Source organism: Sinocyclocheilus rhinocerous, unplaced genomic scaffold (assembly GCF_001515625.1).
Source record: "Sinocyclocheilus rhinocerous isolate Xijiao unplaced genomic scaffold, SAMN03320098_v1.1 scaffold448, whole genome shotgun sequence".
NCBI lineage: Eukaryota > Metazoa > Chordata > Actinopteri > Cypriniformes > Cyprinidae > Sinocyclocheilus > Sinocyclocheilus rhinocerous.
In genome coordinates this window covers 96,325-107,633 of record NW_015651514.1, presented here as the reverse complement: position 1 = coordinate 107,633, position 11,309 = coordinate 96,325, and positions in this window count along the sequence as shown.

The window sequence follows — 11,309 nt, the reverse complement described above, 5'->3', positions numbered from 1 at the left end:
TGATCAAAATCTTAAATTAGGTGGAAACAACAAATAATAACAACATATTTGATAGTAACTGATACTGATCAATTTAATGCATTTACTTAATTTAAAAATACAGCAAAAACAGTAACTTTGCAAAATATTTATTGCAATTATTTTTACATTATTTATTACAATGAAGTAATGGTTTTCTATTTTAGTATATTTAAAAATGTAATTTATTCATGTAATGTTTTCAGAAATCATTTTAATATGCTGATTTGTGTTTAATAAACATTTCTGATCATTATCAATGTTGAAAACAGTTCATATTTGAATGTTTCAGTTGAACATTTTGGTGGAAACCGGGGTAAATTCGTTTTCAGGATTCTTTGATGAATCGAAAGCTTAAAAAAAAAATCAATTCAAAAACAGCATTTATTTGAAATAGACGTATTTTGTAGCATAACTGTCTGTAGTGTCACCTTTGTGTCCTTGATTAAAAGTACGAATTTTTCCAAAGAAAAACATTTAACATTTGCATCTAACATTTGCTTTAAAAATTATGCTCAAATCATAAAAATAAAAAAAAATACAGTTCATACAGACTTCCCACAACCCCATCTGCATCTCCTGATAAAAGAATGTTTGAGCCACACAGCATTTCATTGTCTCCAAACCTTTCCCTAAAACCCTAAAATATTATGCTAAATGGCTAGTAGCATGCCAGACCGTGTTGTGTAAGTAAACTGAGAAACACAGGCGCTCGATGCTCACAATAGCGCTGCAGCGTTTCCCTTGCTATCCTTACAGTTTGTGACAATTACAATGCGACCCTAAAGAAATCTCTCTGTGGGAAACTGTGCTGACGACAATCTGCCCACAGAAGGCTTACAGCCGAACGGGGGGAAAAAACACTCAAATTAGCCTGACTCTAGAATTAGCTGAATTTGACCTTTTTTTCTGGCTAAGCAGACAGGTTTCACGGCTGCTCAGCCAATGAGCTCCCTGGTGACAAGCAAAAGAGCACTTTGTGTCAGTAACGGACAAATAGTGTTCCCGCGATATGCAGCCAAAACCTGTCAATTTGTGAAGGTGTGCACGACTTGTGGATTCAGCTTTAGAGGAAAAAGGTGACAAGGGAACATAGGATTCTGCCCCAGCGTTACAATCCGCCTCGGCTGGCAGCATTTTCACATGTGAATCACTTTGTACTGTTAAACCTCCAGCGCTGCAGTCGTGATATGTACATAATGTGATGAAGCGCTCTAACTCGAACAAAACTGATTCATTTAATTTTGTTGCAGAAATTTTGTTGCACCATTTGTCAAGGTGAATGTCGTGTGAGCAACCACACATGGGGCGAATGACACAGCATGAGTAACAATGACATCTTCCAACTGTTCCTTTAACATGAACACAAATTGGCATTATTAATACGATCATAGCAGACATGTTAAAACACTATAAATTAAAGTTTTAGGGAAAGTATGATTTAAAAAAAAAAGAAAGAAAAGAAATGAATTGGTTATTAAGCAAGGACGCATTCATTTGATCAAAAGTGACTTTTACATTGTTACCAAATATTTCAAATAAATTCTGTTCTTTTGAACTTTCTATTCATCAAAGAATCCTGAAAGAATAAATGCACCAATGCACCACGATCATAGCAGACATGTTAAAACACTATAAATTAAAGTTTTAGGGAAAGTATGACTTAAAAAAAAAAGAAAGAAAAGAAATGAATTGGTTATTAAGCAAGGACATTCATTTGCTCAAAAGTGACTTTTACATTGTTACCAAATATTTCAAATAAATTCTGTTCTTTTGAACTTTCCATTTATCAAAGAATCCTGAAAAAATAAATGCACCATGGTTTCCACAAAAATATATGAAGCAGAACAACTATTTTCAACATTGATAATCAGGAATGTTTCTTGAGCAGCAAATCAGCATATTAGAATGATTTCTGAAGGATCACGTGACACTGAAGACTAGAGTAATGATGCTGAAAATTCAGCTTTGATCACAGGAATAAATTACATTTTAAACTCTATTCAAATAGAAAATGGTTATTTGAAATTGAAAAAAATTTTTTGAAATGTATGTTATAGTGTACTTTTCAATACATCTTTCATTCCATAAAACATAAATAATGTTTCCTAGAAAAAAAACGTGTGAATGGTTTACTCTGATTGCAGCCTGATTAAAATGTTTAATTAAAGACATTGTGTAAATGAACTGTTTGCATCCGCAGGCAAAACCACATTGAAAGAATATTTATGGAGTAACCTTGCTTTCCTTACAGACGTTTTATTGCTTTTTATTTTTCCTCGACATGAAAGATGATTGTAATTGCAGTGTTGGGAATTACAGGTTTCCTGGACTGGATGCAAATGCTTTATTTCAATCATATTTTGACAATTCTTTTCAGCTTTCTCTCACTCTCTCTCCATTTCTCATTCATACTATTCAATTTTCATGCATCCCATCTCGAAACCTAAAGATGAAGCGTGTAATTTCTATGCCACTTGTAACCTCAAGCCAGACTGCAAAAAAATAAAAAAATAAGACGACGACGAAGTAGTGAGTGCTGCAAAATTCACCAGCACTATGCTGGCATGTTTCCTAAATATATTCATTAAATACATTTATTAAATATAATTGAGTATGTTGTTATGGAGTTGTTGTTCAGGTACAATTGCTTACTAGTTCATCTCAAGACTGATATTCTGCTCTCTAGTTACAGCTCGGGTCTCTACATCAATGTAAATCACATGCAAAAGTGCAAAGCATGAGCAATAATAAGCTGATATTGATGCCTGGCTTAGCACCACTAATGATCGTCTAATAAACAAGACAGACAAACACCAATCACACACGATTGCCTGAGTCAATGTCACTGCTCAAACAAACAGATCAAGTTTTTGAAAGAGAAAAAGAGTGTTACACTTTTAAGAAAGTCAAACCACCAGTTTACTTATAGTTGAGGCTGAATAGTAAAGTGAAACTGGATGAATTATTTATGCATCAAAACAAAATCACAGAGCATCTTGCTAATATGCATTCAAAGCACATTCATCATGCTAATAATCATCGATAGATTGCAGTGGCACAAGGCTGCATATGAATATCAATATAATAGTCATTAGCAGAAATCTAATGTTTTGGTCTCATTAGCAGGCTTGCAACTCATTGCACTTTCTTCAGGCTCTCCAGGGCTGCTGCTCTTCCAGAAACACTGTACATTTCATAAGTGGACAGTATGGATTACAATAATATTACAGTGAACGATGTAGGATCCCTTCAGCTTTTCATCTGGCAGCAAATACTCAAATGCCGACTTGATGACTCACTTGCATTGTCTGGGTCTCTGGATACAAGCCTTTTTGCCAACTTTGTGGGACAGTCAGGAGAGATGACTGCAATTTTAAAGCAATTGTTCCCTGATCTCGCTCCCTGCAATCTAAACCACAAAAGCCACGCTGTCAGCCGGCGCTTCAGACTTTTTCACAGACACCTGGCACAGACTGGATCTCGTTGCATGTGTATAAACAACAAAAACAACGTGAGAGAAATGAGGTCAGACTTTTTTGCCATCTCACTTGGACCACTGACTGAAGACGAGCAATATCCATCATGATATTCTGCTGATAACAATTCTGATGTTGATGTTACAGTATATCATAATTGATCGTTAGATAACATCAATAGGGATTGAAAATAATATAATACTAAATAATAATAAAACTAAATAATAATAAAACTAAATGTGACTGTTATAACTACCCATATAAAATAAAATAAAATAAAATAAAATTATGGGCAGTGAGAAAACCTAAATATATAAAAATTTTAGTCTCCATTACTAAATGGGAAAAATACAATACAATACCGATACAGTCAGTTTCTGTATGTCTAAGTGAATATCAATAGACAGAACAGATCTGTGAAATCTGTCAAATGATCATGATTTGTGCGTTCAGCCTCGTTATGTACGCAGCCTAAAACAGCCAAGACTCTCATTTGGAGCCACCCTGATGCTGTATAACCGCTGTGAATGCTTCAAAGTGGCTCTTACTCGCTAGCTGAGCATACAAACGGCCCTTCTTTCACGTGCCACAGCTTTGAGCCGCGCCGTCCCTGAGGCAGCTCGTCCTGAGCCGGATTCTCCTGGTCTGGCAGGACGTGGATGATGAGGTCCGACACAGTCCAGCACTGAGCAGTGTGACGATATTCACCAATTCCACGACTAGCACTGCAAATTCACAAGAGCGGAAAGTCTTGTGATGGGGTTGCGGGAAAGTGAGGAGCTGGTGGCAGTCAAAGAGGAAAAGACCGAAACAATAGAGGGATATGAGAAGAGATGAGGGCCGAGAGCATATCAAGAACTTTCCTGAGATACTTTCGATGATGCGACTCATATGATGCGATTTCAAGTTTTCCTTTCTCTTTGAAGTGTTACAAGCTCTTGGTGCATAAAGAAGATCTGTAAAGTTGCAAAGCCTAAAGTCTCAAATCCAAAGAGATATTCTTTATAAAAGTTAAGAGTCAACCACGCGCTCTGGATAGCTGGCCAATCAGAGCACACCTCACTTTTCCGACCGATGAGCTTTGTAAAAATCGATGCGTTTCAGAAAGGCGGGGCATAGAGGAGAAACAATAACGTACAGTATGTGGAAAATAATGTGTTTTTTGAACCTTAAACCACATAAACACATTTCATTACACCAAATACACAAACTAATCATCATATGACCCCTTTAAATGTTCGGAGTCTCTTGACGCACTTCTTCCACACAATGCAGACTCGCAGTGCCTGATCTGATTATGAGAGAAATATAGCCACCAAGGGAGAGAAGACTATGCAGCGCATATAATTTATTCACTTTCTATTAGATTTGAACTTTCTATTATATTTTAATAGACATCAGATGAATCCAAATGGCATTGAAGGGCTCTGCTGGCGCTGGAGGAGGACTGTGAGCAACTAAACGCTTTCACTGAGGACCCTGTTAGTGAAGTGGACTTACAACAGTCACGTCAAGAAAGTCATTTTGCCATCTACAATCATACGACCTTGCAAGGCATGTCCTCAACTACTCATTTTGAAAGCGTATTTATTCTAAATGTTATCTGAGATAGGAAAAACCCTCAAGGACTATTGGCAGAAAGTATTCCTGAAATATTTTCAGATTTTTTTTTTAATCAAACACCACGTGAAGAACCAATAAATTTGAAAAGGTTCAATTTGAATTAAAAACACAGAGGCTATTATTTGACAGACATTGGGTCTCATTCATTAATAACTGTGTGGATTATTTCATATTTGTATGCACAGGAAAACTTTCTGGGGGGGATCTGCCTAGCTTAAAACAAGATATATAGAGTTAGTAAAACTTCAATTAATTCTCTCCATAAGAAAAACATTTTAATGATAATTTATAAACCTTTAAAGACAGACCAAATTTTTTAATTTGTAATGAAAAAATACATTACCCATGATGCTGTTCAGACAATTCCACTAATCAGTGAATCGTGGCAAGCCACTCATATGAAGCACAAACGACATACTTACAAATCAAAAAATCTATTTTTTCAATAACCTTAAAATATATTGTTTCTGTAGATACAACTTTAAATGAATAGTTTTATATTTGTTTATCGTTTTTAATTTAATTATGTCATTCGCAGTGGAAGCTGCAGTTTATTTATTTCGTTTTTTTTTTTTGCAGATGGCTCACAGCAGTTATTAACAAGGTCCACACACACAGAGTATTGTTATCTGAACAGTGTGTGTGTGTGTTTATTAACATAAACATAAAATATAATATATAACAACATTATAAATCATTAATATATAATTAATACATTAGTATATATAATATTACATACTAATTCATTCATATATATACAATTTATTAGTATATATGAAGCACTTTATTCTCCAGAATGTTCACTGTAAGCAGAAAGATGTTGATTCCGTGTCCAAATCTTTTTAGATATATTGTTTTACTGCAATAAATCGCATTTGGCCAGTCATACAGCCGATCATTAACTTTAGGTCATCCAGCATCAGGACGCCCACTACGAGCAGCTGTACAGTGACCCGACGACCTCCAGTGAACTCGCTGTCAGTGTGAACACTTCTTTAGCTTGGTGCAAAAGTACCTTTTCTTACACTCACCAGTACTTTTCATCACATCTATCTTAGTAAGTGAGGCACACAAACACTTGGACCAAATCAGCAGAGCGGCAAGGGCCATAAATATGCATAAAAATAATCATCATAAATCCCCTACACTGAGGCTTGTCGGATTTTAATATTACTTGTCTTTTGGCCTGAAACTAAACCAGGCCATTGAAGTGAAAAGTAATCCATTTGGAGGAAAATCTTGTGTTGTGGCACAACTCTTTAAATTGCCTTACTAACAAATCGTCCTTACCAGCACATCTAAGGGAGTTGCCCTCGTCGGCCTTATAAATTACGTTTTCACTCGGCTTACTTAAAAACAGGATTAAGACTGACACACATTCTTCTGGGCTAAACTTGCTGTAATCTCTGCTGATTAGATAGAAAAGACTGCCACGTCCAAACTTCTTAAAGATCTCGTGAGGAAAACCATTTCACTGGCGTTCTGCTCGTGCCGCTGCACAGCTCGAATTAGACTTATTACACAGCCCATTTCATCCACCGTACGCTTCAACTTACCCAATACAGGCTCAGCACTTACTCTGAATGTCCTATTTAATAACAGAAGGATGTGGCACAAAGGCAAGCTGAAATAAATACAGGATAAAAATTAATGGTAATAATAAATAAATCAAACAAAACTGTCATGTAAGAATAAATTAATAATAAATGGATGACATGCATAATTTAGCATAAAATCTAAAAAAAAAAAGATTGGCTGAGCTGCAGCAGGCAGCGATGTGACAAGGAAGGAGAGAGAGAGAGAGAGAGAGAGAGAGAGGGAGGGAGGGAGGCAGAGAGAGAGAGAGAGAAAGAAAGTACGAAAGAAAGAAAGAAAGAATCATTTTTCAAAAATGTAAAAGATAATGATCATGTCATTTACAAATGTATATACAAACAAACAATAAATAAATAAATACTTTTTCCAAAAAATATAAAAGATAATGATCAAGTCATTTAATAATTTAAATAAATAAATATATAAATAAATGTACTTTTGTAAAAGTAAATGAAAAATAAATAACAAAAATAAACAAGTAATTATTGAACAGAACATTTTTTATTAAAATCAGTAAAAAATAAATTAATGTAAAAAAAAAAAAATTCAGGACAACTTATTAATTCATAAGTATTATAATTATCCTCTTATACTATTTTTGAACTAATTTATCAAGGCGTACAAGTCTAAAGCCGCATTCACACTAACACTGACTTCAATCGCTGTTTACTGATAGTCATTACTGGATGCCCTAATGTTATATCACTGCATATATGTGGAGACAAATAGGCTAATATTGAACAGTTAAATCACAAACAGTTCATCTCGCCAAAACTCAGAGGAGACAGATCATATGAGCATCAATGTCATTACTTCACATCGAGCCACTGATAATCTGCAGTCCAACTTTTCTCATTGCTGGACACTTCCAGTGGGTCAATGTCTGTACGAACACTCCATTACAGCAAGCCTGCAATGGTAAACGGGCATTATGATGAACAATGACAATAGAAAGCATCATCCCTGAGAGATGTGACTCAGTTCAAGGGGGGTTTGCATTAGTCGTCTCTTTTTGTCAAGTCATACCAATCACTAATCACAACCTTAGCAACAGCTACATTTGTTAATGCATTCAGACAGAATGTAGCAAACTCAAGACAGCATCTTAAGGAGGCTTTTCATTAGTAGCCTTCAAACAACACAAAAGCATTCAACATTTGCTATGACCAAGTGATTTGGCTTGTTATTCGAGGAGCTAATCTCATCACGAGTTTCCATGGAAGTGCACTTGACTCTTTGCTGTATGTCGAAAAGCAATCTGCCTTATGTGATCTCAAACGTTCTCCAGAAAACAATAGCTGTGCAACTTAGAATTATATTTTGGAAAGTAGTAATCATTCTAAAGAAAGAGCCTTTGATTGTTTGCCTGTTCCAACAACTTGGAGCACGAATCAGTTTTTAAAACCAAAGGATTGCCCAAAAGATTTCCCAAAACAACAGCTGGACTGCATTTCTGAGACACTAACTCATCTTAGATAAGCAAACCTAATCTTAAAATAATCGCTTTCAGAAGGAAACCAATCATGAGGAAAAGAAAGTTGTAGCTGTAGTGCTTTTAGCCACTGTATTAAATGATGTGAAACCACGAGTCTGTTCAGCCTTCATCGATAGATGATTCAGCCTCGGCACCAACAGAAGCTTTTAAATTAAATCAATAGCCCTATTCAGACCGGGAATGCTGGGTAAACGTGTGTTTCACAGACAAACTTTGTGATTGTAATACCATCTGGATTAAACATAGCTGTTTATCCTTACATTACTTTGGAAAAGAATGTTTTTATCAGTAAACTTGGGCAAAACATTTGAGAAACGTAATCATCAGACCAGAGAATCTTGTTTCTCACAGTCTGAGGTCCTTTAGCTGCTTTTTTTGCAAATTCCAAGTGTGTTTTCATGTGTTTTTTTTCTGAACTCTTCCCCAGATATGTGGCTTGACGCAAACCCGTTTCTGAGCTCTACATGCAGTTCTTTTGACCTTCTTTTGACCTACACTGGGGCTTGTCTGATTTTAATATTACTTGTCTTTTGGCCTGAAACTAAACCAGGCCATTGAAGTGAAAAGTAATCCATTTGGAGGAAAATCTTGTGTTGTGGCACAACTCTTTAAATTGCCCTACTAACAAATCGTCCTTACCAGCACATCTAAGGGAGTTGCCCTCGTCGGCCTTATAAATTACGTTTTCACTCGGCTTACTTAAAAACAGGATTAAGACTGACACACATTCTTCTGGGCTAAACTTGCTGTAATCTCTGCTGATTAGATAGAAAAGACTGCCACGTCCAAACTTCTTAAAGATCGCAATGGAATCATTTAAGTTTTTTATTTTTAATAAATTTGCGAAGATGTTAATAACCTGTTTTGTGCTTTACCATTATGGTGTATGGAGTGTAGATTGATGTGGGAAAAAAAGTAATTTAAAGCAGTTTAGCATACGGCAGCAACATAACAAAACATGAAAAAAATGAAGGGGTATGAATACTTTCGCAAGGCACTGTAGATGTATTAAACACTATATACTTTAAAAAAAAACAATAGTAATAACAATCATATAGATTTTTTTATTTAATGTATGATGAAATATCCATTAATATATTTTCTGAATAAAAACATTATCTAATATTGTTTAAAAATGGACATTCTATTAAAATATATTTTACACTCTTACATTTATTTATTTATTTATTTAGTCATTTATCAGACGCTTTTATCCAAAGCGACTTACAAATGAGGACAACAGAAGCAATCAATTGTAGTATTAAAACAACTAAAAACAGATCCAAAACTAAAAGCTAAAACTTTATAAATATTACCTATACACATTTTAAAAATAGATTGAATAAAAATGACAAATGCATACAACAAAATTTAAAAACTTAACATTTAAATGAAAAACAAAAAATAAAGCTAAAAACAATTCAAAATATTAAAGAACAAAAGCTATAAGAGTACAATAATGATTCTAACATAACACTAAGCCAAACACCAAAAAAACAACTACATATATGTGTGTATGGAGACAAGTAAATACACTTACGAGCTGCTTTTAACTTCCGCTGATAAAGACTGCTTCTCTCAAAGACTATTTCTTTACACTGTTTTCTGCTGGCGCTTGAACACACTTTCCTTATTTTCTCTGCAACAAATGGCCAAGCAAGCGCACACACTGACAAGATACGTGATACAGAACAAGACCAAACGCGATATCAGCACATCTCCACACAGTAAACGTGTGTAGTTTATCTAGTTTATCTTACATTAAATCACAAACCAGTTTCTCTTTACCTTTCAATAAATATGCATGATTGAGTCCAGGATGATCAATTCCTCATCTCGTATATACATAGTGTCATATCTATTTTCAACATAACAACAATTAACTTCCTGCTTTAGTATTGGATTCACATCAAAGTTTGTTACATATGGATTCATTCCATTCGCCATTTATTATAAATGTACTTATTCAACATGGGTTTCAGTATACAAATCTTCACACTACAAACAAAACTAATAACTACAGTGATCCCGAACCTACCAAAATGATTTCATGAAATCACAAACGTCCTTTGCTTTAACTCAAACATAACTCAGAAAACAAATGTCATTTGAATAGTGTTACATATTATGCTATTCAGCCTGGGGCAGGTTTAGTACAGCCATACCATGACTTAAAACAAAGCAACGCCAGCATTAGTATCATCATCAGCGTGTGAATGCCAATAGCCGACTTGTCTGTGAATTACAATCACTGTGAATCAAAACACCGAGACAAAAACCGCGGTCAACACAGTTGGTCTGATTATGCAGATGAGAAGCAGGAACCATCTCAGTATTCAGAAACCTCAGCGGCGGGTCACCAGTGAGCTGTCAGCACTTCCATATTGGGCCGTCAGTAGAGCGTTCCCTTGAAATGTTTTCTAACAGACTGTCAAACAGTAAAGCTATTCTCATCAATCTAGACAGCCAAGCACAACAGACGAAAACGCTTGTCACAGAGGAAGTGTGGAGGGGGTACGCTAAATTGTTGTAAAGGAAATGGGATATTTGTAAAAGGAAAGACGGGGGAGATGGGAAAAATCGGTGATGCTCATGAATTTTGATCTGTGAAGAAATTAGAACAGCGCTTTTTGGACTTTTTCTAATAGATGCAAGCAACACTAAAGAATGCAACATGGTTTACATGAGATGCTTTCACACATACAGCCTTTAGCATAAATTTAAGAGCATTTTTCTAGTTAGATGTCAAGTTTTGCATTGTAATAAAGCCGTAAGATTAACCCTGTAAAGCCTACTGTATCATATTTAAAACACAAATTTATAAATTATCAACATGATCACAATTTGACTAACAAACCTGTTGTACAGAGTAGGGGTTGAACGACTTCTGATTTTTTGAAGTCGACTTTTATGTGATGAAAGTCGAGTCGAAGTCGACTAGTCGCTGATGACGTCATTAATGAACAAATAAGTCTGGAGCTGTGACAAACACCTTGTGCACAACTAAGGCATATGACAGCGCTGCCCACATGGCTGTTGCTCATATAACAGCTTTTTTATCAGTTCTTTTGTCTTTGGATCGTTATATTTCTCACAGA